The sequence below is a fragment of the Coturnix japonica genome, chromosome 4 (assembly GCF_054131305.1).
Source record: "Coturnix japonica strain WE chromosome 4, WE-NBRP24, whole genome shotgun sequence".
NCBI classification, from domain to species: domain Eukaryota; kingdom Metazoa; phylum Chordata; class Aves; order Galliformes; family Phasianidae; genus Coturnix; species Coturnix japonica.
Window position 1 is genome coordinate 14,222,254 of NC_140666.1, and position 15,010 is coordinate 14,237,263.

At 35.0% G+C, this 15,010-nt stretch overlaps 1 long non-coding RNA gene across 2 annotated transcripts in view; it reads left to right on the forward strand.

Moving 5' to 3' along the window:
- The window catches only part of LOC107312710 (uncharacterized), a 120,231-nt gene that overhangs the window by 3,437 nt on the left and 101,784 nt on the right, over positions 1–15,010 (forward strand). For both annotated transcript variants that reach the window (XR_014945148.1, XR_001554588.3), the window contains exon 2: positions 2,860–3,107. This is a non-coding gene — a long non-coding RNA (uncharacterized LOC107312710). The remainder of the gene's footprint in view (positions 1–2,859; positions 3,108–15,010) is intronic.

Here is a 15,010-nt window from a genome sequence, read left to right on the forward strand (position 1 = left end):
TGCATAAATTGATGATTTAGTTTAGTTACTTGTTACGGTTTTGATTGACTTTTTTCTACGTGTAATTCTCACAGTCTTTTTAATTGAAAGTTATTAGTCTGAAGCTGTTGGGTTTTATTCAGTCTGTTGTTTCCCTTTAAAAGGCTTTCATCTGTGTTAAATGAAGTGGTTCCTGCTTTGGTCTTTCTGTTTCATTTTGTTTGTTTTAATCTGTTACTTTTCTTGCCTCCTGGTGCTCCCTTTTATGTACAGCAAGCATTCACATGACTTTTAAGTGGATTGCAAAAGTGATCTGGGTTAAAATTCACCTTACTTAAAAGTTTTTATCCAGAGCCTTGATTTTGCCTATCACGCTGTTCCAGAAATACCCAGCTTGTGTTCCCAACGTTATTCATCTGTTCCTTCAAGGAATTCAAAACCCCGTTCTAATATGACCAATCTATATAGTCTTGTACTGGAAACTGCTAAATTTTGAAGGACAGCTGTGAGAATAACTATAAAACAGAAGCAGAGGGGAAGTAGAAGTGTAGGCTGATGTGGGGTTCTTGGTAGTTTAAAGATTAAAAAAGGAAAACATTAACATGGAAATATTTAAAACCCCAAATCCACTGCAAAGAGTAAGGACTTAATGAAAGGTAATTACATAGCAATAATTAGACTGTTGCAATCAGTGAAAGCAACACTTCATATCACTTACTGTTGCTCTGCTTTTGGCCACAAAGGATTCTTCTTGGTGTTTTTCAAGCATAGTTTAATAACCTTAATTAGGTAACTTGTTAAATCTAAGCTATTCCTTATACAGGTTACTGTTTTGTATCTGTCTTGTTCAAATGCCTTTTTATTTATGATTGAAGGTGCCTAACAAAGTGACCAAAGCAGTAACACAGTGTGTGTTTTAGTTGGACTACTGACTTGTATATAGTTGCAAAAAGCTCTGTCTATTGGACACACTTACATAGGAAGTGTCAAAATGCAATACTTGGAGTTTCAAGAGAACATCAGAGCTTTTCTGGATTTAATTACTTTCAGACAAATCAGTTGATATAATGACAATTCTTATTGTTTACTTCTGGTCCTTTTTGGATCCTTAAGTGATATTTTAAGCAAATTTATGTTATACATGAATTCATACCATGAGTTCACATCTTCTAAATGGAATTTCTGTTAACAATTTTCTTTACTTTTCCCCTATTTAACAAACCAAATGTAGAAGTAGAAAAGCCTAATATTCTTGAAAGCTTCTAACTAATCCTTAAATCAATGTTGTTGGTATGATCAAGTCTCCCTTTCATCCTTTGTGATACATTAACTTAATCTTTGTATAATTTTGTTAGCCATGGTTAGCCAGTTAAATTAACTCTTAAAATTAATTTTAGGAAGAAAACCATCATTTTAAAGAAAATTATCATTTTCCTTTACTTCTAGTAAACAAATACTTGTCCCAAAATAATACCTACAGATAAGAATCAGTACTTAGAGGTTACTGAGAAATTGGCAGTAGTATTTTGTGCTAAGACACTGAGTTTGTAAGCATAGGGAAAATGTAAGAGTTAGCTTAGTAGATTCAAATTCTGTTCTGAAAGTGTCTGACTTCTACAACCTTTCAATCTACAGGAGGTGTCATTATTTGCACCTACTATGAAACCATTCTTTTCTCAGGAGAAGAATGAGAAAGCTATTGGTAGTTTTTCAGTCTTTCTTCAGGGGATAATTTAATGGTCCTGTTTCTTTGTTGGGACTTGAGGGACATTTGGGCAGATGTGAGTACATCTGACAGCATGTCCTGAAAGTGAATTAAAGTTGCTTACACATTGGAAATAGTTTTCTTTATATTGTGCATATACTGATACTGGCACAGCTCAGCTTGTCTGAATTTTAAAAACACTGTATATAAAAAACTATGCTTCTTGCACTTTTTCTATGGCAAAACAAAAATGTACTTATTTCTGTTTAGTACCAGGTTAAACAGCCATCATCTGTGAGCAAGTTCAGTCTGAAGAAAGTTATACATCCTTGTACCCAGCAGTTATCTAATGTTGCCTTTGTTTTGGGGGGGAAAAAAACAATAAAACAAATAGTCACTCTATTACAAAGAATAACAACGTCACACTGCTTGAACTCTGAACTGATCAGTATGAGTTCACATGGTGATCGTTAGTACTGAGTCACACCTAGACAGCACACTAGTGAAGTATGCTGTAGGAATTTTTAAAGTGTTTCCTTTGGAGTATATATTCTAGGGTTTCTTTTTTGTTCTATTTATTTATATATTTATTTTTTACAAAAGGTCCTTTCATACAGATTTTCTTTATGACAGAAAAGCAACCTTGCAAAAAGTATGCTTCAGAATACAGCACCTATGTTCTGTGTAGTCTTTGTGAGATCAGTCTCTTCAGCGAGATGAGTCACTAGATCAGTTTATGTAGTCACACAGACACTTGTTTATGGTTGAAGAGGCTAAAGTTAAAAATATGTTAACCATATGAATGTTCAGATAAGGGTGATGACGTAACTGAGAACAAATCCCAGTGCTTTTTACAACAGAGCCATTATTTTAAGTTGTGTAATTCATGGTTTGCTTAATTGGTGTTCTCAGGCTTTATATCAGTTATGTATGATATGAAATCCTGAAATCCTCAACAGTAGTTTCCACATTCTTCAATAGTGTCCTATTTATACTTATAGGACGTCTAATCAACTAAACATTCCTCTGCTGCTAAATACGGCCAACAAGCTGTTTATGAGTCAGGACTCTGACAGATAATTTTTCTACATATCCATGGAAATTTTTTTGCTACTTGTCTTGTTCTTTGCATGAACAGGTACCAACATTTTTGTTCTTCATTTTTTACTCTTTAGGTTGATCATCTGCTAGGCCATGTTTTCAGTATTTGCTGAGTGTAGTGGAAATGCTCAGTCATGGCCTGAAAAAAGTGATTGAGCACCTGGTGGGAAGACAGTGCCAATCCAGGGGAGCTGAGGTGCATGCAATGAAGCTGAGAGACAGGAAGGGCTGGAGCCAGGATCCATCTCTTCCCTGACCTCATCTGACAGTGGAAGGAAGGGTATCTTGGTGGAGATCCCTGCATACCTGAGACCTTCTGAAGGTAAGCCATTTTTCTTTTGTTTCTGTATCAACAGCTGTTGTGCTTGGGCTTGTTTTCATTTGCAGTAGTCTGGAACTGTGTGACTGTTATTGCTGTACTTTCTGTTGTATTACGGCATTTCAGTGTGGTAAGCTTATGCTCGTAAAAGACTGCAAGTAAACAACTTCCTCATACAGTCACTCTGGAGTATAATCTACAGTAAGGGTGGAAACTTACAGTGCTGCATCCTTGGTTGTTCAGTAATTAGCTTTTTTGAATATTCACGAATCTCATTACTACAGAGAGAGTTACTGAATAAGTGCTGTTACCTGGAGCTATCGTTAAGTAATTTCATAGCACTTTTGAAAATATCTTGTTTTTTATTGCAGTTCTTTTAGTGATGGGAAGCATGCTATGAGATCATATATGTTAATAAAGGGATACTTCATATGACTACTACTTTATTGAAGCTATGAAGTTAATTTCTCCCATAACAGCTGTCTTGGAAAAAAAACTTTTTTTTCTTTCCTGCCTGTTTTTTCTATACCTCCTGCTATAATATCCACCATATTATGTAATTTGTTTATAATGTTTATCTTTAAAAAAAATTAAAAAATAGAAAAGGAGATGATTGTCAACTACTTGTTAGAATTCTTTAATCTAATACCACCTCTGAAAAATAAATGATCATTCAAGTCTGTCTAATAGTTAGCAGCTGTACACTTGGCTGAAAGAGAGGAAATAATCTTTGCTTGTTCCTGACCCATTATTTTAATCTCAGGCCTTCAGAGATAGGAAGTATTAAATGAGTGCTTTTATTTAAAAACAACAACAACAACACAAAAACAAAAAGCAACAGCAACAGTAACAACAAGAAGGAAGAAACAGTAGATAAGAACCAACAAGCAATCACCTAGAAGTGAATGGTATTTTTTTAAAGACAAACAAGAAACCCCATGTCTTCTAGAGTAGAGTGTTGTCGGGGAGATTAAAGTACCAAGTTCAGTTCAATTGAGCAGGATGCTGGAATTTGGCCTCCAAGCATCAAGATGAATGTTCTTATTGCAGGGATGTCAGGTACCAGATGCTTCCATTTGAAGATGGGAAAGCTTTTGTTGTAACTGATGCATCTTCTCCAAAGCATGTTATTCCTAGTTCATGTATCTCCTGCTATTCCTGATACTATTTGTATTTCTGTGCTTTGACAACTGTTCCCTCAGTTCAGGCTTACGATGACAATCTGTCAGTATTACTGATTAAACACTGGCACAAAGAAGGTTAGTGCTTGGGAGAGCACTTGCTGTGCTTTTCCCCTCTGCAATTTAGGAACATTTGGTATATCTACACTTCCCAACCCTCTATTTCACCCCCACCCTCAAACACTAACACAGTTAGATAGAATGGATATAATCCTGTTTCTTTTTTCCCTGTATTTAGTTTTATATCTTTAGTTAAACTGTAGAATGAAATGCCTGATACTTTAGGTATTCTGTTATTACTTAGTTGGCTTTCTTACTCATTTTCTATTGATAACTGCCAGAAGTATTCAGATGAATAGTGTGTTATTCCTGCTTGTCTGCATTCTAAACCTTTTCAAAACCATTCACTCAGCAGTGTCTAGCACTAAAGCCTTTCATACTAGAGCAACCTGAAACACTAATAAAAAGTTAGCTATTAGTTGTGTTAATGAATGGCTAGTTCACTTAGAATATTCTCACATAACTAGGAAATCGAGTTCTGTTGCTATACTGTCAGATTATTTTGCCTTTGTAAGTGCTTTGCTAAGGCAGGTGTTTGTAGAGAAAACTTTCTGCTGTTTGTTTATAACCTCTTACCACAATGTTACCTAAAACATGTTCTAGAATGTTTTTCCATTTTTTTCTGCATAGGAGAATATAGCCAGTAATCATGAACTAGCTAAAAGTCTGAATAATATCCAGTGAGGAAAACTTTACAATTATATTGGTATGCTTAGAGTTTATGCTTGTCTTAGATGTAATGACCTGTTTTTTTTTTCAAAAGTTGTTTAAATTTCTCCAGTGTGAAGAAAGAGCTTACTTCAAAAATGGGCTTATGCTGACTCATCAGTGGGGTTCCATTCTTTATATCTGCTTGTTATCCTTGGTTTGCAGCAGCTGCATAGTCTTCTAAATCATGATGAAAGAGCAGAGAAGGAATAGAAGGAGAATGGGAAAACAGTATTTTGAAAGTTTTGGTATCTTGGGAATATGGGCTTCCCCAGCTCCCTTGCTTTATAAAAGTTGTATTTCTAGGCAGCCTGGCTGCACCTCTGTTTTCTAGTTCAGAGTTTCTCCTGGTTTTAACTACTCCTGGCATTCCCTGTTTACGTATAGTCAAGGAGTTTGCTGTTCTGTGTTCTTAGTTGAGTTAAACTGCTTTTGAGATGACAGCAGCAGTGTGAAAAATTCACATAACTGGCACACCAAGTGCTTTCAACTAGTGCCATGCTGATAAGATAGTAATTGCAAGGGAAGACTAGTGTCGTATCTTTAAACCACGAATGAAAAACATCATAACATATTGTACCTACATGAGTGGTAAAGAACAAGTATTTATAGAGAAAGAAAGCACAATTTTACAGAAGTATTCTTGTTTTGGTTTCTGTGAGTGTATGTTTTGTGTGTATTTTTACTTATGACCATGTCATTACATGAAAACAAGTGTTTTCTAAATAAGCAGGCTTAAACTTGTGTTGGATGTGCTTTCATAATGTGACCACACAATTAGCAGAAATCAGGAAACAGCTTTTTGTCATACTTCCTTTTTGAGGGTGTGCTTCATCATGACACTTCACAAAATTCAACAGTAATTTGTCAGTTCTGGGCAACACCCAGCCTTGCACACTGTAGAAAATGGAGACAAATGTTTCAGTTGTTAGAATAATAGAAATAAGATCTTTCTCCCCCATCAGAATCACTGACAATCACTCAGTTTCCTGTTGTACACCTACAGCAACTAAAAGGAAACTTCAAGTAGTGCCAGTGATCTTTGTACAGATATAAGAATTGCTGTATACTGGGTCTTCAGGTAGCAACGTGAATGGGAAAAGGTTAAGTGGTTTGTTTACTGCAGGATCACTGAAAATGTGGGGTTTCTTTGGTAGTGAATCTAAAGCAGCAAAATAAACGTCACTGGGCATCAACTTAGTTTAAAGCATTGAAATGACTCCTTTGTAAAAATATTCTGCTTAAAGTGGTGCCTTTCAGTTATCTGACACATAACTTCCATAGAATGCTGCTTTAAAAAAAAAAAAAAAATAATAATAATTCTGCAGTCGTTCAACATAGTTCTTGCCATGTAGACTTATGTTTCAATTTGAAATGTTTTAGATACCAAATACTAGCAGCTGAGAGCCTCTGACTTTTTTTCAGTGAAGGCACATGGTAAAATGTGTATGATCTAAATGAAAATTTCAGATTTCCATCTGATCCAGTTTGTGCATCTCTGAATTGAAATATAGTGTTTTAACTCACACTTGGCAGCAGTGGTAGAGCGGTGATTAACAATAACAGGTTTGCTTAGTGAGTTTTACAGGTACCTACGAATGAGTAGTGAGTGAAAGGGAGGTATATAGCGTTTGCTGTCAGTATCCTTTAAACTTTTAATTAACATACTAGTCATCACTACAGCTTGTGTGAATGCAGCTGATGTCCCATTTCTGGAGCTGAAACAGATGCATCTGACTCATCATAAACACTCCAAGAAAGCTATTAGAAGCTGCTGTAAACCTATTGCTGTGTGGAATTCCTAAGGAATGTATTTGGTTTTGGGGGGAGAGAATGTACAGTTTCTGAAAGGTATTTTGAAGGCCTAATTACATTTACAAAAACAAAGCAAATTTCTAAGAACAAAATATTCAACAAATGGAAAACAGTGTTGTTCATTACTTATATTCTTCAGAATGCTTTTCCCAATCTAATTCATTTTTATGGTTAGACAAATACTTTTCTATGCTTTGAAAACAAGCATGCACACATGCTGCTTCTTGCACTGGCTTTTTACAGATAAGGCTTTTACTTCTCAGACCTCATTAAGCAGTCAGTTGAGCAGGCTAAATGAGCATTCCAAATAGTAATGGATACTTACTCCATGTAAGTACAAGATTATGTGATACTGAAATACTGAGTGCTTAGCTGGAATAGTATCATTTATATTACAAATAAGCACATTGGGTAAACAATTCATGTGTTTATGATAGCAACATGATCTCCTACCTATTAATAGGGTAGATCTGGGTCACTAGATGAGGGTTTTTTGTTTTACACTTCAAGCTCTGTGTCTTCTGTTCTACGTATCTGAGGGGATCTTAGCCTTTTCAGAAAATAAATGGCTTCTTTTAAGTTTTAAACCTGAATGGAAAATAAGTCAGAAAAAAACTGCCAACAGGATATTTCTGAAAATCAAGTTCCATTGTTTCAAGCCAATTTGCACACACTCTGCATGCTGATTTTGTTTTATAACATTCTAGGCTGTTACAATACTTAGATAATATTGTGAAACTTGTCTTGTTTTCTCCAAGTTCAGATGCAAATAGCTTTTTCTGAGATCTTTGACAGGTCATTAGAATTACAACAAAATGGAAGATGTAAAGGCAGAAATAGTTTTATGAACAGCAGGGTTCACAAAATCTGACTTTCTTAACTTTGTCTTGTTTACATTCTCATATTCAAGGTGTCAGCTTTGTCTCATCTCCTAGGCAAATTTCAGTTACCTCTTTACCACTGAGATTCTCTGGTGCATAGGGGATATATTTATGCTGTAGCTTTTCTTCTTCAGATAAAATTTACCATGGTGCTCTTTACTGTCTGTCTTCAAGGATGTTATAAAAGCTGCCTTCTGAGACTTCATTTATTTATTTATATTTATTTTTTAAAACTGGGATTTAGAAATTACATTTAGAGTACAGGATGATTTGTTTATCTTTACAACACTAGTAGTTCAAAAGCATTCATGGGAAAGTTCTTACTGATAGTAATCTGAAGAGTTCTGACATGGTAGAATCAGCAAAGTGTTTGTAACATGACAGTAGAAGCTCTATCTGATTCTTCTGCTACCTGCCTATAATGGCACTGTCTTAATTCAAGATAACTTGTCACTTGTTTAGGACTCCGCAAGTTAAACGATTTACTAAATCAACACCGTGATATGTATCACAAGGAATACTGGAGGTGATCTGGCCTTCATCAGTGTTTGTGCAGCTATCTGTTGCAGATTTTCCACTTTGAACTAAGATCTGGAAAGTATAGATATATAACCCCAATCTGCTTTTTGTACCATCTCATAGAATTTGTGTGGCATGATCCTATTGTTGAGACAAACCTGGTACGTTTGGCCTGTGTGAATACTCCAGCTAGTTGAACATTCATAATACTGTCTTTAAATACAGAACTATAACGACACATAAGAAATGGATCAAATCTGTGTGATATAATTCATTGAGAAGTAAGGGAACTCATAATTACATGAATAGAGAGTGGATCAACACTGCATTTACTCTCAGGTGCAACAACGAAGCCTTGAGATAGTATCCTGCACCACAGTGTCGCTTGTATTATTGGGAGGATAAAAGTCAACTGTGTGGGTATGCATAAATGGGTGAAGGAAAGGAGCCAGGGAGTAGCTGATAACTTGTTTCTAAGGAGTAATTGTTCTGCAACTAAACAGTGAAAACATGAAATGTATTTGGAAGTGAATCTTTTTGCTGGGGAGGTGAAAAGTGATTGGCTTTGAACCTGAAAAGCCAAAATTGAACCCTTCAGAAGAAGGGCTTGTATACCAGCAAATTCTCTTTTAAAAGCATTGTGTGCGTGCATTCATGTTTATGTAGATTACCTTTCATTTTCCTCCTTTTGCACTTTGTTTGGTCTTAATAAGAGTACTTCTGCGTATGTCGTGGAGTTGCTTAAGTCTCTGGATGATGGCTATGTGTAGTTAATTGTAACTCTCAGGGCTCAGTTAGGGCTTTGCAATACTTTTGAAAGAAAATATGCTTTATGATTGCATAATTTAACTTTTAATCTTAGTTAACTTTATTGGTATCCATAAACTAAACTGTTCTTGATAGGTAACTACAAATCAAGCATATTGAGTTTCTTACCCTGAGTGTTTGTAGAACATTATCTTTGTAGTTGCATCTTAGAAGCTAAGGTCTCTAATGTTACTGAAATTCCAGAGTTGTTTTGAAAGAATGAAGAAATGCACGTCCAGTATTTCTGGTGGCCGGAGCATCAAGCTCTTAGAATGAAACAAAGGAGATACAAATACTGTTACTATGTCTTATTCTTTGCAAACATTCATGAGTGGAGAAGAAATAAAGATACATTGTCATTTAATTGCAAGCTATACAAGTAAGGATATAACAATGTATACCAAAGATTATGGCTGAAAAGGGTGTTTTGTGCTATCTTTTCTATTGCCTCTCAAAATAGGGTTGTCTTCCCATTGCCCATGTTTCTATCTATTTTATCCAAGTAGATGGATTCCACCACTGAAAAATAATATACAACTGGCAGAAACTGGTGAACATATTAACATGTGATGTCTGCTTAAATGAATTGCTTCACTTATGAGCTAGCCCACTTTATTTGAAATAATTTCTAATGGTACCCTGTATTTGCTTACTTGTTGTTAGGATAAAAATATTTTAATGACATGGAAAAGGTTGAAAATTAAAACTAAAAAATTTAAAAAAAAAAAAAGTAAAATAAATTAACATTTATGATTGCGCTTGCTCATTGGATCACTAACTTGAATTAGGTATAGCGGGTGATTTATACTTTCACATCATGCATTTATAATTTGCACTGGAAAAAAAAAATCCCAGGTGCTGTAATTTTTCAAAACATCTCTCAGCCATATGGAAATGTAAATTGCAAATTCAGAGCACAACAGAGTAATCCCTTGCTACAGAGCAACCGATTGCATAAAGCAACCACAATTAATATCCTTAAATATTCTGCAGAGCAGCTTTATGTTTAACTTCAAGTAGCAAGTAAAAATAATTTTGCAGTTATGGACCATGGATTACTGGTATTTCAATATACACAGGATTTTCTTGAGTTTACTCTGGACAATGATGATATTAAGTAATTGCCATGGCTTCAGGTGGAAGTTAACAGAAGCCATGTTGGACATGTTAATCATTATTTTCCACATGAAATAGCTTAGCTTCTAAATTTTAAGTACTGCTTGATACTGAAGAAGGAGTATTTACTCCCAGCTGCTCAAGTCCCACAGCTGTGGCAGATTTCTGTTAGTTCTTCAGAAACATGTAAGGCCAAGAGTGCAGAAGTCTGCTATTAGCACAGAATAAGGCTAATTTTAAATAGCTTGCTAAAGTGGCTCCAGAAAGACAAATAAAAACTATATGACCTTTCTTATACCTTAGTTTGTTCTTAAGTCTAGAAGACTAGCTGACATTTCCTTGGCCATAATATACTTCTTTACTCGAGAGTTTAGGCCTCCAGTTTCTCCAGATAAGAACTGTTATCAGCCGTTGCTCTATACATAAACACTGAAATACAAACAGAGCATCATTGCTGTAATAGTAATTCTATGAAATATAACTCTCATTAAAATCTTCATGAACATGCTAGAAAGCATGAGATGCTTCCAGGCTCTCATAGTATTTCACATTGGAATACAAAAATACACTTTTTTAAAAAAAAATATTATTTTTTTTTATTTTTTTTTTTAATTTCTGGGAGAAATCTGAATGTTCCTTAGTTGGAGTGGCAATGATATTATAGCAAATTTTTGTTGAGTGACTAATTTCAGAATGAGGTGCTCTCTACTAAAGAATGAGTTGCCTTAAATATGATTAAATGTAATAAGCATTAATTCATTTCAGTTTAAGGGCTCTGTTTCTTTATCATGTCAAACTGCTGTTAGTGATTGATTACTGTCATCTTCAGTTGTTTATGCTAGGGATGTCAAAATATGTGATGTAGATTTAAGGATAAATTGTAAGAGCTACTTTATGAAATTACCATTATACCCCATGCTTTTTTACTAACTATTTTTGCTTATTTTGTGCAGTGTAATTTTATTTCCAAGTGCTACTGCAAACTGCTGTGCTTAAGAGCTAAGGGACTTGTAACAAAACGAAAAAATGCCTTTATTTTTCTGAAGGCCAGCGTAGCTATGAGTCTCATGTTAATGATATGGAACTAATTAATTGTATGGAACAGTAGTGCCTCTTTAGGTATTTGGAAAGTCAATGAGGTAATCAAAGATTAAGCTGAGTCTCCAATAAAAGCTGTCTGGCATTTGGAGGCTGCTGAGCGACTGCAGTCAGAATTTGTCACAAACTTGCTGTAATGTTTTAGAGGGGTAATACATCTTTGAAGAGTGGTAATAGTGGAAGACAAAAACATCTGTACTGGAGAGGTAGGAACATGTCCATGTTTCACCCACATATGTTTACCTTGTACCAAGAACACATTCATTTTTGTTAAAAAAATTCCGAATTTGACCTGTATCAGCATGAGATGAAGTTCTAATTTCTAAGCAATTTGAAATAAGTTTTAGAAATAGGCACATGAGTAATAAGACTGTCTGCAGTACTCTAATCATGTTATGATACAAGCTGTGTGAAGGCAGTGCTACACATGTTCTAGTAGCTTTTCTACATTAGAAAAATAGACACTTTTATTGCCATCCACTGAATCTCCTTTAATACAATTCCCTTCTATTTGTCTTTTAGGCCTGTTACAAACTTAGTCATTACATCTCACTATAAATATGTTTGAATATGTAACTTAGAGCTACCTAAGCTGCTTGCTTTAGGTAGAGAATACAAGTACTGACCGTACATGTCTACTTGAAAATGGAAATACATTGTTGTTACTCTGTCCAAGTTGTGTGCTTCCACAGTAAATTTCAGTTACAGTTACTTTATGTTATACAGTGGCTAGGGGCAAAGTTAAGATCTTTTGGCATGTTTAGATAGTCTCTCAAAATGTCTCAGAATACATGCAGGAAAGTTTATCTTAGAAAGCAGAGGTGTCTTAGTATAAAAATCACACAAATGCTGGTTATTAGGATGACAGAGAATACTAAATAGGAAAATTCATATCCATGACACTAAATACTTTCCTTTGTTAAATCTATTTAGATCAAAACAGTCTTACTGGTGTACTGTAAAATTAGTGTAAGAAAGGTAGTGAGCCAAGCATTAATTAAGAAAATAATGTAAAATAATCTATTGTGATTTTCATGCCTCTGAAGTCTTCCATTTACTTAACTAATCCAAGACTTTGGAAATTCCCAAACTTTTCAGGAACATAAAATTAAATAGCAAATAGAATGGTTGTTTTTGTGTTAGCTTACTTCTACGTGAATAAATCCAGGGTATATTTATCTAAGTTTTGGTCTGCTGTTATAACAGTAGCATAAAATTTCCACACTGTTTCCTGATTCTGCAAAGATGATATTAGTGTTAACACTGATTTACAGATACCATTGTGATTTATGTCCCCGTGAGCTTTGTTTGAAAGGAAGTGATTTTGAAACAGGAAACCAGACATTGTATAAAAACATAAGTATGTAACTAGAGGAAAAAGCTGAGAGAGATAAATTATGAGAGACAGAAATATATTTATTACTGTGCCCATCTGGATACTATAGTTATTGATAATAATGCCAATGGTTATTCTGATTTAAACCTGACTTCTAAATTGAACATAAACACTCAAGAGAGCAGGGGAGGAAGAAAATGAACTTGCAGTTACTAATACATGGGGCAGTGTTTTGGTGTGTTCAGAATTTGTTCAGTTTTCCTTGATTGAATATAACTTTTAAGCCAAAGAAAGAAATGAGTATGAGTAAATGAAACATTGTCTAAACTTAAGTGTATTGTTGTCTCTTGTACTCACAAGTGCACACGTTTAACACAAGTATTTTAGAGCAAACATGGTTATGTACTGTGTAGTGTTATCTAATAGAAGGAAGTGTGTTTATTATCATTTCAATTATAAATTCATCAAATCAAAATGAAAAGGTGCTGTTTGTATGTCAATCTGCTTTGTTATATGAGCCCCCCTCTCCCTCTTTCTTTTAATGGTTACTGAAGAATTTATGCAAGTAAATATATTTATCTCAACTGTAGAAAACACCTCATAATGTGCTTACCCTTTATATCCTTCTTGGGTGAAAATCACAAGCCACTTTTAAGTATTAACAGTACTGTTATGTGGAAGTTAGGGTGAAATTAAGGGCAGATGTCCTGTTTATTTGGGGGTGGGAGGAACAGCAGAAAGTAATGCACTTAATTGGAAGGAATTGTAAGAGAGGTCTGTTTTTTAATGTTGATTTAGTTGCACATTTCTCCTCCTCCCAGACTGGTAGCAAATTGATTTTTAGAGTTGCATAGATGTGAATTTACAGGATAACTATAGCATAATTACTGCAGTGGATATTAAATCAGCAGCAGAGATAAGCAGGTCTGGGAAAGCAACTAGCTCAACCTGTTTAACTCTGTCATAACAAGGTATATGGTGACAATAACAAAGAAATAGTAATAAATATCCAAAAGGTTATTTACAGAAAAAACTCACCAATATGGAAGCCTTCAGTCTGCTGGGAACCACTGAGGCAATTTTCACCAAGGAGCAATCTCCAAAAGATGCTGCCTTAGTGGTGGTCAGCCCTTAAATGAGGTCTAGAGGAGGTGGAGTCAAGCTCCACCCCTTCCAGGAGCACAGGTAAATTACTCTCACCTGTGCTCCCACAGCTGACCCAACACTCACCTCAGCTGTTTAATCAGAGGTTCAGGCTGTGATTACCAATTTCCCATACACAAGGCCATAGCATTCATCTTGATAATCAAGTACAAATACTGAAAACATCTATCATCTGTCTACTGGAACTTGAATGCATTTGCAGTTCCTCATATTTTTGCTGAAATTTTTCAAGCTTTTCAGAATAGTTTCACTGAATTTAGAACAGTGCAAATCTGTGCTTCTCTGTAAGATCAGATTTCTGATTTTTATTCACTCTCTTGCATGGGTATGATAACTCAAGTCAAACTGAAATTCAGTGTCAGGTACGTGTCCTTGCTGAGCTACAGTCAATTACTAGATGTTGTCTATGCTTATTCTGTTCGACCTTTTGTTTAAGGCAATACCAAAAACCATGTAAATACACAGATATCTACATCTGCTAGTGAAAGGGCTCTTTAGCTCAATACAACTTTTAATAATTAGCTTGAATGAATGCTATGATGAATTCAGCTTGTTGAGTTTTGCAGATAGTAGGAAAAAATGTTTCAGACATTCTCCCATTTCAGCTTTTCCTAGCTTATTACTAGCTAGTGATGGCTAAGGAGAAACTTTTTTTATCCCCCCATACAAGCAGAAATAACATTTCAATTTCTCTTTCAGAAGAGGAACACTGGAGGCTCTTTATTTCATTTACTAAACTTGGGTATCTAGAATTCATTCCTCTAAGGAGTAACTCAGTTATTATTAGACAACAATACTTCCACATAGAAAAAAAAAAAATATGGCTGGAGATACTGCTGAGTTAAATGTTTTAAGTTTGCTGTACTTAAATTTACTCCTTACAGTTAATATAAAAGCTTTTTTTCCCATGACTTCCTGTGACCTTCACACTGTAACATATAAGCTGATAGAATGGAGAGCAAGATGGACTTGTGCTGCATAATTTCCTCATCCAGTTACTGTGGGATAAATAAAACAGCAAATTAGCTGAAGTTATTTAAAGGTTCCTTGGCAAATACTGCTTTGCATGGAATGTGATGAGATAATCCCATGTGGATTTATTCTTACTGTAACTACGTATAAAAAATATCCATTTCTTCTTGTCCAAATTCTTAGGACTCTTCTCCACATTCTTCCTAATGGCATAGGAGCTGAGCACAATCCTTAAAGTAGTAGTTCAAA